The sequence below is a fragment of the Notechis scutatus genome, chromosome 2, assembly GCF_049901735.1.
Source record: "Notechis scutatus isolate UNSWTSFEM ecotype Mainland chromosome 2, rNotScu1.2, whole genome shotgun sequence".
NCBI lineage: Eukaryota > Metazoa > Chordata > Lepidosauria > Squamata > Elapidae > Notechis > Notechis scutatus.
The window spans coordinates 221,968,938-221,984,664 of NC_142010.1; the positions used below are offsets into that span (position 1 = coordinate 221,968,938).

General features: G+C 34.0%; 1 long non-coding RNA gene across 1 annotated transcript in view; it reads left to right on the forward strand.

The window, feature by feature from the left end:
- Positions 1-13,572: 13,572 nt before the first annotated feature.
- Positions 13,573-15,727, forward strand: part of LOC148132521 (uncharacterized) — an 84,304-nt gene continuing 82,149 nt past the window's right edge. The window contains exon 1 of the long non-coding RNA XR_015747359.1: positions 13,573-13,889. This is a non-coding gene — a long non-coding RNA (uncharacterized LOC148132521). The remainder of the gene's footprint in view (positions 13,890-15,727) is intronic.

The following is a 15,727-nucleotide window of genomic DNA, read 5'->3' on the forward strand; positions in this document are numbered from 1 at the left end:
AATAGCTAACTGATAGTGCAGGATTTAGATATTTGTGTGTGTATGTGTGTGTGTGTATACACACCACACACACACACACAAAAGCACACACTTCAAGGTGAAAAATATGCCAACACTTCTTCCTCTTAGTTTTTACACAACTCTGTGAAGTGAGTTTGGCTAAGAGAGAGAGAGTGATCCATCCTAAGGTAGAACTAGAAATCATAATCTCCAGTTTCCTGTTTAACCACTACACAAAATCTTATTGTTTTCTTTTTAGGCTTCTTTACAAGCCTGAAAAAATTGCATTCATTTTAATGAACAGTTGTCATTTTAACACAACATATTACAGCAGTGGCATTCTATTTTTCAAATCTGCATAGAATCTTGAATAAAGCCTACACATTTTGATGAAAGGAAGAAAGAGGATATGGTAGTAGTCATACAATACAATATAATCACAACCTCCTTGATATGTTAGGGATGCTGATGGCAGAGCAGAAATAGCACAGGAGTTGATATATCTCTGCCATTGTGCATGCACACAATAGTACGGAAAATGATGCTGTTGGATATTCCTGATACCGATTGATATTTGGGAGGGAATCCCAACTGCCTGTGGATCTAGCATTTGATATTTCTTTGGAACAGGCATCCTTTGCCTCAAACTGCTACATGGACCAGCTGAGACAGAACTTAAAGGTTACATATGAGAAAGCCCAAGCAGCTTCAGGGGTCTGAGACCACAGCAACAAAAGAAACTATGGCCTGAAAGTTAGAATTCAAGGCATTAAGCCGAGTAAGCAAGTGTTGCTATATAAACACAGAGTATAGATTTTTATATCATCTGTCTGTCTATCTATAATTTATCATCTATCTCTAAGATTCTAATAGAGTACTTCCCATGAAGTGAAATATCCTCATCTAAAAAGTGTTTAGTATAGTTGTTAATTGTTAAAAATATAAATTTGCAAAGATATTCACAAGTGAAATGAGAAATTACAGCAACAATATACTTCTCATTCTAAATTAAATTAATATCTTATTTTTAACATTATTTTTTACTAGCAGCCATAACTAAGAGGAATATGCAGAAAAGATCTGTCAGGACTGGACCTTGTATGATGAGAGAAGGCATGCAGAATAAAAACGCTAGGCAATCACAGAAATTAGTCCAAGATTTAAGTGCTCTCAAATTCAATTAAAAATTCAAAAATAATTTGCAAAATCCATTTGATGTGTTAGAACAATCTTGCAGTAGTTCAAACAGACTAGAAAATCACATTGCTTCAGTGCTGGTGGTTTTATTCAGTTAAAAAAAAAGATCATTTGTGCATGTGGAAAAGGCTGTCAAATATCTTTTGGGTCAATTTGGAAGTGCCTGATTCAGTTGGGCTCTGGATTGTTGCAATGAATTGGATTAAAAATTTGAATTGAATTGCCAGTCAAACTGAAAATGCTAGAAGCTCACTATATTTAACCATAGTTGTCACTAAGGTCCAATTAGTACAGTTGGGCTACTCAGAAGAAAAAGTCTATTTCCACCCTGTTCGATATACCACCCACCTAAGTATACCACCCATCTAAGTTGTTTCTTTATACAACTGAGCACTTCTTTACCTTTTTGCCTTCTGGCTTTGGTGGTGACACCATTCACATGAACTGGGTGGTTGAAACTAAGCTCAAGCTAAGGTGTTTTTAAAATGAGTCTGTAGGTTCTTATAGAGGGAGCAATACAACAGGACATGAACTGCAGTTTCAATGGCCCTTTGTGAACAAGGGCACAGCCTCAGTTCATATGGAACATTTTTATAGTGGCCCTCTGAGGGACATGACAAATGACCACCAATTACAGTATACCTAGTGACTTTGTCTCTCTGATTTGTAGTATAGTGAAGTGCTCTATTCTAAAGAGGAAAAATGCATTGTCAAATGAATGCTATGACCCACCCTTTCAAAACAAAAAAAATCTGAGAAAACACATAGGGATAGAACTGTGGATTAAGAATCCAGGCTTCAAACCTTTATTCTTTCAAAATCCAACAGATATCTCTTACATTCTAGGTTTTGTGGGTGTATTACTGAGTGTTAGTTTTATTTTAGTTTTGTTAATTTCAATAAGACTTCTTCTTTTGTTTCTTACTCTTGCTGGCAAAGTTGGAAGCAGGCAATTTGGGGAAGATATAATTTTAAATCCAGGATTATTCGCCTTTTTGATTGTAGCCAACACCTCCAGCAATACAAACTCCTAGAAATCCATATTAGATCATAACAAACATTATGAACCTGTAGGCTTATCCTTTCTACCTCTAGGAACACAAATCTATAAAGGGTAGTTGAATAAATCCCTGAATAAATGCCGTTTCTTTCTCCTTATGTTTAAATAGCAAGGGAAGAGTTTGGTGGAACATTTTTTTCTTTGAATCCATATGGCAGACCCCAATTTCAGGTTTTATAATGAGCAAATTACCAATGTACAATTTTGTGTGTGTGATTGTCTGTGATGCTTTTTGATGATCTATAGGCAAATAAGTATGGACAGCTTGCTCTGGATGGGAAAGCAGGGAGGATTCTTATCAGACTTCTAAGCTTATGCTAGGAAAATAGCATCTGGTTTACCATTATTGCTGGAGGACAGTTTTAATTACATGTATTGAAAATGCCAGCATCTGACTGAGAGTACCATTAGAGTCATAATAGCTATCAGTCACCAGTTATTTGAAAATTCCCTTTCTGCAGGTGCATTACAAACTCTATTTTAAACTAGCAAACACCATACATCAAAATAGATTATAGGTAAACAGAGTGGCATGTAGATTTTTTTTCTCCTAACAATGGATTTGATCAGTTATTTGTTATTCTTTTCAAAAAAAAAATCTATATTTTCACTTAGGGGGCTGTTATAAGTAAAAATTTGGTTATTACACCTGAGAATATAAAGAGCCGAACTGAAGTCATTTTGTGATCGCAGTCTGAACTTTTGAAGCTCAGAACATTTATGTAATGTGTTTTCTGCTAGGAATAATACAATATTGCAAAACTATGTACTTGACATAAGTTAGAGGTATGTGCTGGGGCGCTCTGACATTATAAATCACATTAAGAGATATTAATGGTTTTCTGTAGCTCTTTTTCAAGTCTTTTATGCTCATCCTCTAGGGCCTTAGAGGCTAGCCTTTTCATAGTATTCCTTTTCCTTGTATAGTCTATTATCAAGCCTCTAACATATGCCTTCATTGTATCCCATACATTCTGAATTGATGTATCTTCTTTTTTGTTTTCTCTAAAGAAAAAGGCCAATTCTTTCTCCATCCACTGTGTGAAGTCTTTTTCCTTTAAATTAGTATTATTTAACGTCCATCTAGATGTTCTTTTTTGTCCTTTCCATTTAATTGTCATTGGATTGTGATCTGCCCAAGTACTTGTTTCAATATTTATTTCTTGAATGTTAGATATTAATTCTGTTGACATCCATATCATGTCTATTCTGGACCATGATAAGTGTCTATTTGAATAGAAGGTGTATTGTTTAGTTTTAGCATTTCTTTCTCTCCATGTATCTTTTAAGTTTATTTCATCCACCATTTTAAAAAAAAAGATTTAGAGAGAGTCTTTCTGTTTTACTTTGTTGTTTTCTGTGCTATATAGTCCAATTTGTTGTCTACAATACCATTAAAATCTCCCATCATAACTATATTAGCATAGTCCAGTTCAATTATTTTCATATGTAGTTTTTTGTAGAATTCTTCTTGTTTGTCATTCGGGGCATAAATTGCAATCAGGAGTGTTTTCATATTATTGTCCATTATTTCCACCATTAGTATTCTTCCATCATCATCGGTATAGATCAATTTTGCTGGGGTGGTCTCTTTAATATATAAAACCACTCCTCTTTTCTTACATTGGGTCAAGGAAGTAAATATTTTCCCTAATTTTGGCTGTACCAACAATTGTTCATATTGTTTTTTAATATGTACTTCTTGTAGACAGATTATATCAAATTTTAATTTCTCCAATTTATGAAAGGTTTTCCTTCTTTTAGCGGCTGAGTTAAGTCCATTTATATTAATTGTAATCATTTTTTCTCTTCCATGGTTATATTTTATAGTTAGGTTTAGCAGCTCTCGTAGATCTTAATTCATGTTGTTCTTTGGCTTCCACCTTTCCACCTACTGCGTCTTCTTTTTCAGTCGCCATTTGTCAGTCGTCTTGGAATTCAATTAATGAGATCTCTTTTTCTGCCTCTTCCTCTTTCCTTCCAAAAAATTCTGTGTAAAATAATTCCGCTTTCTCAACTGAGTCAATTCTGTGTCTCTGTTCTTGCCGTGTGAACATTAAACCTTCTGGAATCAGCCATCTATAATTCACCTCTTTTTAAAGTAGCAATTTAGTCAGGAATCGGTATTCTCTTCTCATCTCTCTCACTCTTCTGGGTATTTGTTTCAAGACCACAATCTCCTTGTCTTTGTATTTCAATGTTTTCTCTTTTGCCACTTGCAATATTTGCGTTTTAATGGCTTTCTTTGTAAATCTAATGTGAACTTCTCTTGGTAAGCTATTTTTCATCGCATATCTTGTGAAAACTCGATAAACCTCATCTATTCCATCCATCATCTTCTCTTGAGTTATTTCCAAAGCTTCAGCCAGTATTTCTATCATTATCTCAGCTAGGTTTTGTCATTTTTCTTCCTCTACATTTTGGAATCTAAGATAGAATTCTGATCTATCCATCTCCCATCTCAACATACCACTTTTATCTTGTTCAACCACTGTTAATCTATTATCAATATCTCCAATCTTCTTGTCTCTTTGTTTATCTTCTTCTTCAATTTTTTGGAATCTCTCATCATACTTCAACATCATTTGTTGGATGTTTTCCACTTTTTGATCGGTTTTCCCTGTTCTTTGTTCAATGTTCTCAGTTCTTTGTTCTTTGTTCAATGTTCTCTGTTCTTTGTTCGATGTTCTCTATTCTCTTTTCAATATTCTCTGATCTTGCTTGAATATTTTGAATTCCTTGCATAATCATCTGCAGAGTCACTTTTTCTTGTTCTTTTTCTTGCTTTAACATTGTCTGTATTGAACGTTGTCCTCCAGATGGTGGAGAGGAAGAAGTAGAAGTTGAAGAACCAGGAGCTGTAAATTTCCTACTCATTTTAAACAATTCAAAATCTTCAGGTTCTTCCAAACCTTAATCCTATTGTGAAGTAACCAATTATAGTTCAAAATAAAAATAGTAGAAAAAAGAAGCCCAATAATAATAATAAATAAAAGAAAAAAAAGGGAGGACAAAATTTCTTCAGGTTCTTTTATACATTAATCCAATCAATAGTAGGATAAAGAAAAAGAACTTTTAAAAAAGGGGAAAAAAGAAAAAGGAAAAATTCTTCAGGTTCTTCAACACCTTAATCCAATTGAAAGGTCTCAAATAGAAAGAAGTGCATAAGAATAAACCAGAAAGGTAGATGAAAAAACAAAAATACGAGGAAAGGGAAAAAAAAGGCTTTCAAGGCTTTCCCTTTAAAATAAAAAGCAAACATAGAGATTGGACTTCCAAAAAGAAAGAAAGAAAGAAAGAAAAACAAAGACAAGCTCCAACAAAGCCAAAAACCCAAATAGTTATTACAAAAAAAAAAGATTAAAAAAATACAATAAAGCTGGTGAGGAGGGATAGCGCAACTTAGGAAAAGTAAAAAGGGCACACTGCACTTTGTTTAATTATCCAAGGCTCTTATTATAACTTTATTCTCCAAAAACTTATCACTCTTTTCCCCCTACATTTCAACACCAGACTCCAGCTGTTGATAGAAACCAGAAGAGCACCTGCAATAATACTCTCTCATGCTTTCCCCTCTATCTTATCAAATAGCAATGTCCTTGAAAAAGAGTCTCAGTTTTTTCTTTCTCAGCTTTGTCTGGTCACAGGGAAATAGAATATTTTCAAGCCTCTAGTTGGCAGTGTTACAAAGTTTCTTTGCTCTCACTTTCCCCCTCCTTTTCCGAGCAGGATATAATAAAAATTAATAAAAAAAAGAAAAAGATATTTTTTTAAAAAATGAAATAACTAAAGGGAGCCTCTAGCCTAAAATATTACAAAATCAAAAAGGAGAAGAAAAAAATAGATATAAACGAAAAAACCAGTCCAGTTTCAAAATACAAGATCATATATAGAAAATCCAGCAATGAGAAAAACAAAACAAAACATTACTTTACATTCCTGATTAAAATCACCGCTTAATCACTTCTGTCAAAACTTTTCCAGATTCTTTCTTTTCCTTAGGGTGTCCTTTCAGATCTTAGAGTAAAAACAAAGTTCTTACCAAACCAGCACACTCTCTCTTTCTGCTCTCTTCCGTTTCGGAGCTGTCCCAACTTCAGCAGCTTTAATGGCTGCCTCTTTGCTGCTGGCAAGAAGAGCTTCTCCTGGATCTACCAGGGACTTTGCGGTATCCCTGGGATCAACAGGATGCGCTCTTCACTTTCACCATCTCTTCAGGATGGTTTAGATCCGATGGGACCGTCCAGGAGCAAAGATATCGGCAGCGATCTCAGCGCTCCAAGATCGCATGCCGTATCGTCGCAACGCCAGCTCCGCCCTCCCCGATGTACACACATAAGACTATATAAAACTGACACTTTGTTTCTCTTGTTGTGCCAATAGAAGTATCTTGATTTAACATCACATTACTCTTTTACATTACATTACATGTAAAACTGTCATGCTAAAACACTTTGCAAAACACGTGTTTTGAAGTTTCCGCATAAATCTGATGTCCATAACCCAAGGAGGTGATTCATACAAAGAAAAATACCTCAATAGTTCTGGAATTTTATTATTAAGGAATTTGAAAGCATAGATGAACCTATAGTGTTATTTTATTAATTTTTGTATCATATTGACAAATGATGATGTAAGGAGAAAATGCAAGTATTATTGCATCAGCAATTTCAGTTTTCATCTGAACTCTATGTAAGCTAGTAAATAAAAGCCATAAAATATAGCTATTTCTTCTCTAATATTATTTCTGTAGTGAAACTAAATTCTATCTTGGGGCAGGTGTGAGGACATGAATGATGCCCTAAATGCAGAAATATATTTATTTCATGTTTCATTTCCCATTACCAATCAATAAAGAACATAAATGTTTGCATCAAAGAGAAAACTACCTTAAATATACAGTATATTTGTCCTTTATTTTCATATGCATTGAGAATTAGTAGAGCAAACTGATCACAACCAAACAATGTGTTCAAAACAACTCCATATTCTACATTAATACTTGCAATATTAATGCTATTTCTTTGTCAAGTCTCAACATAATAGCTTATAAAACCATTATGAGTAGTTGGAGCATTTCAGATTGTTCCCCAATGCATTTCTTTTTAGAGATATGCCTATGATAATATCAATCCATGCAAAGCCCAGGTGAAAATGATACTTTTCTTTACTCTCACTGTCCTTGATACATTGTGCTTGAAGATAAGAATTCCCTGTGCATAAATTGCACCCACCTCTGGATCCATGCCTCTTAACTGCAATAACATTGACTAGTTTGAGTGCAGGCAGCTTGCATCTCATCTGAGAGATTGCCCCTCTAAACTGCTTTATTTTATTTAGCTATTCTATTGCATATTCATTGGAAGTTTGGGAGGAAGAATATTCAAGATTCATACAGCTTTTTCTGCTTTCCCACTTTAGAATAACAAGCAGAGCTATTCTAAAATTCTAAAAATAGATAAGTGGATATGTATGATTAATTTATATCTAACCATGGAAAATCTAACCTTAAATGATTAAAAAAGCAAAGAAGCAAAAATAAAGGTATGCAGGCAGGAAAAGTTTTATAGTTAAGAAATTTAGCATTGATGACTCTTCACTCCTCCCATCCTTTCCTTCCAGCTAAAGAATGTCAATGGCAACCATAAATATTATAGTTTTTAACTTACCCTGTTGATCATCAAAGCACAACGTAGATATTACTAAACTGAGGAAAAGGAACCTGATAACTAACAGTGATAACCTTGATTTCCAGATGTCCCATTTATGACCCTGCTTCTCTGCAGAAATCCATGCACCATGTGGCAGCTGAATTTTAAAGCTGGCAGGTAAATCTCAATTTACAACCACAACTGAGCCCAAAATTTCTGCATTTGTTAAGTGAACTTTGCCCCATTTTACGACCTTTCTTGCCACAGTTGTTAAGTGAATCACTACAGTTGTTACCTAAGTAACATGGTTGTTAAGTGAATCTGGCTTCCCCATTGACTTTGCCTGTCAAAAAAGGGGATCACATGACCTCAGGACAGTACAATTGTTATTAATGTGAGTCAAATGCCAAGCATCTGAATTTTGATAATGTGACCACAGGGATGCCACAATGGTCATTAGTGTGAAAAATGGTCATGTCACATTTTTCAGTGCCATTATAGAACAGTGGTTAATGTTGAACTGGAAGCGGGAAAACTCTGGTTCTAGTTTCTGCTCAGCTACAGACATTTACTGAGCCACTTTGCCCTATTTATTTTCTTTCAGCCTAACCATAGAATTGTTGATGTGAGTGAAAATAGAAGGAGCTAGTATTGACTATACTGCCTTGAGTTCCTGAATGAAAGGTGGTATGCAAATCTAACCAAAATAGTCAATGGTGTAGCACAATCCTCTCTTTTGACTATTTCTTGCAATCTTCTGTTCAGGTTCCTTTAGAGAAGGAAACCTGATTAAAATTGATGTTTCTTATTAAGTTAGAGCAACCAAATGTAAAAGAAAGGATTGTCTTCCTGTGCATTGAATATAAATAGACATTGTATTGAGGAGGCATAATCTTACTTCATTTGTTGGGGTTTCATTTTTTACAGTGCTATCTTCAGATACAACTAAACATCTTTTTTTAGATTTGTCTGGGAATCCAATCACTTTCCTATACTATATGGATCCAAGCTTTTTTGTGGTCCACAATGTCTTTCTCTTCCCTTTCTTCTTTTGCTCTAAACTTAAGATTGCATCAATACACTGGTTTAGTTATCCTCAGTATCATTTTTGCTATATAGGCATGCAATTCATTAGTCTTGGGTATTATTATGTAAGAGAATAAAGGAACTAGGTATTGTAGTGACAGCTTGACAGCTTGTAGTAAAAAAAGAGATAAAGCTTGTGTTTGTGTTTGACTTGGATATTCCTTTGCTTGTTTTGTGATTCTTTCTTTTTCAAATGCAATCTATTATTTACTAATGTAGGCTATCATGATTTCATTGATATAGATGATTTATCAGGGTGGAATTGCTTATTGTTGATCAGGTTTTCTTTGTCAAGAAATAATTTAATATGCAACAATAAGAATAGCCTCAGTTTTAGTTAATTTTCCTCCGGTTATGGTTATGTTCATTTTAAGGTACTCGCATTACTTCCTTAGAAAATTATTTGCTGATTTTAAGCATTTGCTGGAATGTTGTAAAATGCGTTAAAAAAGTTAAAAGAACACAGAAGAAATATATATACTTTGCAACTAGGGAAGTTCAATTTTTATGACTGTCTAATACGAATACAAATGACTGGGTTATCTCTTCTTCAAGTTATAAATGACTATTGAATGCAAAATGCATCTGTATAACCCTATAATTGCTCCTCAATTATTTACAAGTGGAACATTTACTAAATTTGGAATAGAAACATGTATATTTTCTTGCAATGATGAATAACTGAGTTAAAACACTGCAAAGAACAATAACTACTGAGAATTTTCTTTTTACTCAAATATTTTATGTGATGAAAGCAGAATCCTTACTAAAGATCCTGCAGTAGAACTGCGGCAGAAGATGGTCCTTGCAATATTCAGTAGCAAAAGTAGGTTAGTATGAATTCAGACTTTTCTGGACATGCCGCTAGAAAAATGATTTTAAAAAATGAAAATCCACAAAATTGTTAAGATTTTGTATTTTATTAAATCTCCCTTCAGCAAGGTAGCATTATTAATTATTAATCATAATCAATTACACACACACACACACACACACACACACACACACACACACTGACTATAAAGTTTATTATTAGTCGTATTGATAACAGTAGTAACACCAAGCTTTGTTGTTTCTTTAAAAAAAGATATCTTCAATTGCACATGGATCAGATGCGTTCAGATTGTAGAAGAAAAGACTTTTAGACAGTTGGCCTGAGTTTATGCAAGCTGAAGGAATATTGCTTTCACAAGAATTGTCAATCCTGAGCAGAAACCACTAAACCTATTTGATTTCAATGCTTAATGAAAGCCTGCAGATCTATAACAGGGCTATGCATTCTTTTCTAGGAATTGGCTTCTGTACAGTATTCTCCAAATCAGGAAGGGAGAAAATGTTCCCATATAATACATTGTTTTCTTTTATCAAGGAAATGTTACATCAACTGAAAATGAGGTTTTCCATATTTGCTGAGATTTAGATCATATGTTGGTAATATTCAGAATGATTCTGGCTGAAGTTCAACAATTGATTAATAGCAAGTTAGTGCTTATCTCTCGCTTGAAGGAAAGCTGCACATGCACACTTTAGATATCTGATGAAATCCTGGTCTTATGGTACATTTTTTTATATTTTAGCTGATAATTTCAAAAGTTCAAGATTGGGTTTGAGGTTAATTAATTGGTGTTTTTAATTGTAACTTTTCTTTAGTGAATATGCTAATTTGAAGTAAAAGAGTATCACATGAAAGCTTCTTAAAAAGGTGGATTTTTCTTCAGGAATGGATTCCATAATCCATTCCCTTGGAAAAAATGGCATGTTTGAATCAAGAAAGTTCTCACATATGTATGTGTATACATAAAAACAGAAATAACTTGGAGTGATGGATAGAATGCTTTTAGTGGGAAGAAGAGGATTAACTCGAGAAGTTATCAGATTTTTTTTCTGGTACAGTTCTATTAAATGTTCTGTTAATTGATGGCATAATGTGTGAAATGAAACCAGAGGCTGATTTTTTTGGAAGTGGATAAGTCGATGAAAATTAATTAAAAGATGTACTAAAATGGGAGGGAGTTGCTCAACAATTAGAACTGATGATTAAGTGTATTTTATCATATATCAACTCTTCAAGGTAGGTTAGGAAAATAGGCAGCACAAGAACTATCGGAAATCTGTTTCATTATTAATGGATATAATCTTGAATCTTGAAAATCTGATAGAGATTCTTTCTCCTACTTCTTATACCAAAGGCAAGACATTTCTTACTTGAATTTCTTTTTTCCTTTTTTCCTTTTTTCCAGAGGTAGGCTAACATTTATCTAATAGGTGTTGAATTCCTTCTTCAACATCATCTTCATGTTCCTCTATATCACATTATAATATTTTAAAATGTTCCAAAACTGTAAGAATATCCAGGTCAACCTTAAATGGGTCAGGTAGAGTTTTAGATGTTCTCTTTAGGTGATGCAAGTATTAGAATTATTTATAATTACCACCCAGAAGTAGTTGATGGTTGTCAGCTATCATTTTGTAGTGGGCTCTTGTCTCTTTCAGAATTGAGTTTTAGCCTGATTTTTTTTTAATGCAGCATGAAACTGAATTGCAGTGTCCAGTGTATGGTTATCAAATATAAAGTACTGTCTTTTTCTTAATAGCTAGTAGTTGGCAGTTCTAGATTTCTCCAAAATCAGTTATCAGAAATCTCATTACTTTTAAGTGGAGACAAGCTTCAGAAATGGTCCTTAAAAGATGTTCTGAATTTGTTAATCTGATAAATGTACAGTACTTCTTACAATCAGTGAAAGCAGTAAATTCTATTCTGATACAATTTGGCAGACAATGCAAACAATATTCATCCCAATATTTATGGTACATAAACACTACTGATTTAACAATTAACTTCCTTAGCACAAGACTAAAAGTCTTTAGTAAACTGCATTTTTATTTATGAACATTGCTTATTTATTTACCTATTTTCTTTAATATAAGTAAATGAGAAAATATTTTTTTCTCTATTCCAGTTGAACTAATTGAATGAAATCAAACTAATGACTTTAATACTGTCTAATTACTGCAGACAAAGCACTTGAGAAAGCAAGACTCCTTTCATTTAAAATTTTCTACAGTGGGTAAAGAATCTTTGGATAGAATCTAAGGATGCAATATATAGATCAGCATGTAAGAGATAATTTAATTGCTGTTATTAAAAGGAGACTACAATTAATGCCATCTGTAGCTAACAACTAGGTTCTCCTCTGACGGCATAAGGAAAATCAAGAACTCCTCTGCATGAAATAATAGTACAGCCATTTTTGACCGGATTGATGTTTTTTTTTAAGTGACACAAGTATAATGTGTTTTTCTGCTTGAATGGAAACAGAATGTAAATAATTCTCTTTCCTGAGAAATTCCTTAAAAATTAACCCTATACTTTGAAATGTCCCTACACCAAATGTACCTATCAATGTGTCAAAATGGTGTTTGCAGATAATTTGTCACAGTGCCTTTACATCTTAGTTTGGATTTACAATACCATTATACTTTTCTGTTTAAAAGTAATTTCCATGCACTATTCTAAAGTAAATGTATATGAGATTTCAGACTTAATGAGTAAGCTGTTACTTCTATTGAAACTGAATCTACGGTCCAAACATTTGCTATCCCTTTTAGAGAAAATTTATTATTATTAAATAATAGTAATAATAATAATAAGAAGAATTCACTATATCTAAATTTTGTAATTAGTATATTTTTCTTTTCTTTGATAACCAAACTTACTGTTTGTTACTTTTTGAGGCAATGAGTTTAAAATGCTGAAATAGTACCAAGTTCATTGGTAGCTATATGACATTTTTCCAATCATAATGAGTCCTGGAAATACTAAAGAATGAAACACCAAGTCATGGTGAAGATAAATTGTGTGTCAAATGGAGATCAAGGAAAGTAAAAATTTCAGTAGCAGATTCCTTTAATAAAAAGTGTCACATTGCTTACATTTTTCAAAAGAGTTAAAGATTTTTCAAGATCTACCAAACACTTATTCCCACTAGAGGAAAAAGATAGTCAACCTGGTACCTGTTTGTGCCTATAATTCAATTATTATGGCAAGCTTGCTCCCTTTCTTCCTTTTATTAATTTAAAGGGTTGCTGTGGATGATAGAGTAATATATGGAGAACAAAAGTATTTGCAGCCCCTATTTTCCCATGGTTTTAAATGTTCAAGGTATGTTAAACCTCTCTTAACCTAACTTTTTTTCTTTGTTTTTCTTTTTTCATTCAATGAAAATCAGGGGGAGATGTCAAGAATGATTTACACATAAATTTCAGTGCTTCAGTTGGATTGGCTAGCAACAACAAAACAACATAAGTTAGAGGTATGTGCTGGAGCGCTCTAACATTATAAATCACATTAAGAGATATTAATGGTTTTCTTATAATCTTCTGGTATTTGAATAACAGGAAATCTGACTTTAATGAGAATGTTGGAAGTTTTCCATGGAAAGTTGGAACTTCTTATGAAAATGTTATATAACATCCATATATGGGAAACAGGAAGTGTTATGTAACCATGTGATTTGATAAACCTATATAAGCTGTATTCACTAACTGGGAGTGTCTCCTTCCTCCTAGAAAATGTTTTTTTCTGGAGTAGAGGGTTCCATACTGCAGTATTTTTCCTAATAAAGCATCCTATGGATCAGATTATCAAAAGTCTGTTGATTCATTTTTATGTACTTTTCACAATTTTGGCGAGCCAGCCAGGAAATAGATGGTTTTTTTTTCTTCCTTTGGACAGATGATTTTTTCAGGACTGCAATGGCGCCTCTTCACTGGGTTTGTGGTGGCAGTTGCTGGGTCTTCCGCCTAAGGGAGGGGAAATCACTCTTTAAGCCTTGACTTGGTAATCTGATCATAGGAGCTTGGAACGGCCGAAGTATGATGCACTGGGGGCTCAGGTGAACTGAATTTAATTAGTAACTTTGTTGCAACATTTCCTAAATTGCTTTGGGATTGTTTAGAGAGGTCTAAAAATGATTTCTGTTTGACATGTGTGTGTGAGTCTACACTGTTTTTTCTTTTCTCTTTTCTCCCTGTCATATTTTGTGTTGGGGGGGGGTTAGACATTTTTTGTTTAATGAGAACAAGTTCTCCAGAGTTCTCTCTCCTTTTGGAGAGCTGGTTCGGCTTTTGGCTGCTGGTATTTATGTATTAATCCCTTGATGAGTGATACAGATTGTACTTTGTATATCTGGAATGGCTGAATTATGATTGAAACAGTTCAAATTTAGAGTGTGTATTGAAATGTGTATTGGTTTGAATGCCTTAAAAGCTGTGTTAAACAGTTAACTGTTGACTCTTTGTATTGTCTCTTTTAATGCTGTGTTGAAGAGTTAAAGAGGTTAGATGTCCAGGTGATTTATGTTGATCTGTGATATGTGGAAGGGTCTTTTCCCCTGATAGTAAGAGATTTTACTAAGGATTATGTTAGCTGTTTATGCTCTCCTTCCCTATAATTTGTTCCAGCTGTTTGTTTCAGATATAGCTGAGAGGGGGAGAATTAAGTGGGGGAGTGTCTGTTGTTTTACAGTGCAGAGAACTGAAACATGAGTTAATTTTGTGAGAGAGGGTTACGAGGATTTCCTGTTTGGAATAGTTATAAAATTTATGGCACAGAAATTTTATTTGTAGTGTGAAATGCCTAATAGTCTTACAGTTGTGTTACTTACTTCCTCTGTTTTGAGGAATTATAGCTGTCTATGCTGTCATTGCAAAGTATTCCAATAAGGAGTTTGTTGAAGTTTAAGCATTTATACTTTTGTGGAGTTGCAGCATATTTTGGATTATTTGTTTACTCTAGAAGTGATATAGATACTATACTCTACTAGTATAGTCTACTGCAGGAAATACCTGGTGATATACTGGCTGGAATAGTCAGAGCAGTTTAGTATAAGGTATTAAAACTGATGTGACATGAGGGTGTAATCTGGTTAGAGTTTTTTCTTAGGTAGGTCAGTTAAGAGATAAACTGCCAGCTAAATTCTTGAATAGAATTAGGGATAGTTTGAATAAATGTTCTGTTTTTTCTTTAGAGATACCAGAATACTAGGTCTTAAATGAAATTGTAGTTTGTGACAGAGGCCACAAAAGGTTTTTTTTAAGTTGTGATGTGATGAAGTCTTGTCAGTTAATTATGTTTTCTGTGTTCCAAGCTGCTACAAAGCTAGGGAGAGAGCAGAGATAATAAGTTAGATGGACTTGGACTTGTAATAGTTAATAATACCAAGATTGGAGCTTCATATTCATATTTATCTACTGGAAGTAGATGGAAGCGTCCGGAGAAGGGGAGAGAGTAGAATTTCTTTCCTGGAACAGAAATAGCTGCTGAAAAAGCAAGCAGTGTTTTGCTTGTGGCATTTTGTGAGAAATTGCCTGGACAAGTGGAGAGATGCAGCGGAGGCTGTATACCCTAATTGAAGATTAGCGGGGTCAAAGGCTTTTAACACTTGCATCTCATCATGAGTTTTTAGTAAATGTAAAGGTGAGACCTGAGGAAGCAGTTGTGTTTTCCTAATAGCCTGTAGCCAGAATTTTTTTTTGGCCAGGTATGATGTATCTGGTGTTAAGGAAGAGCCATTTGATGTTGCTATTGTTGAAAACGTGTCTCTAATAGGAGGACACTCTGAGATAACATTGGATGTTATGTATATACCTGAAGCAGGAATGAACCTTTTAGGACGGGATGCTTTGTCCTTATTAGGTTGTCCTTATCTTTCTGAAGTTAAGTGTACTGTTC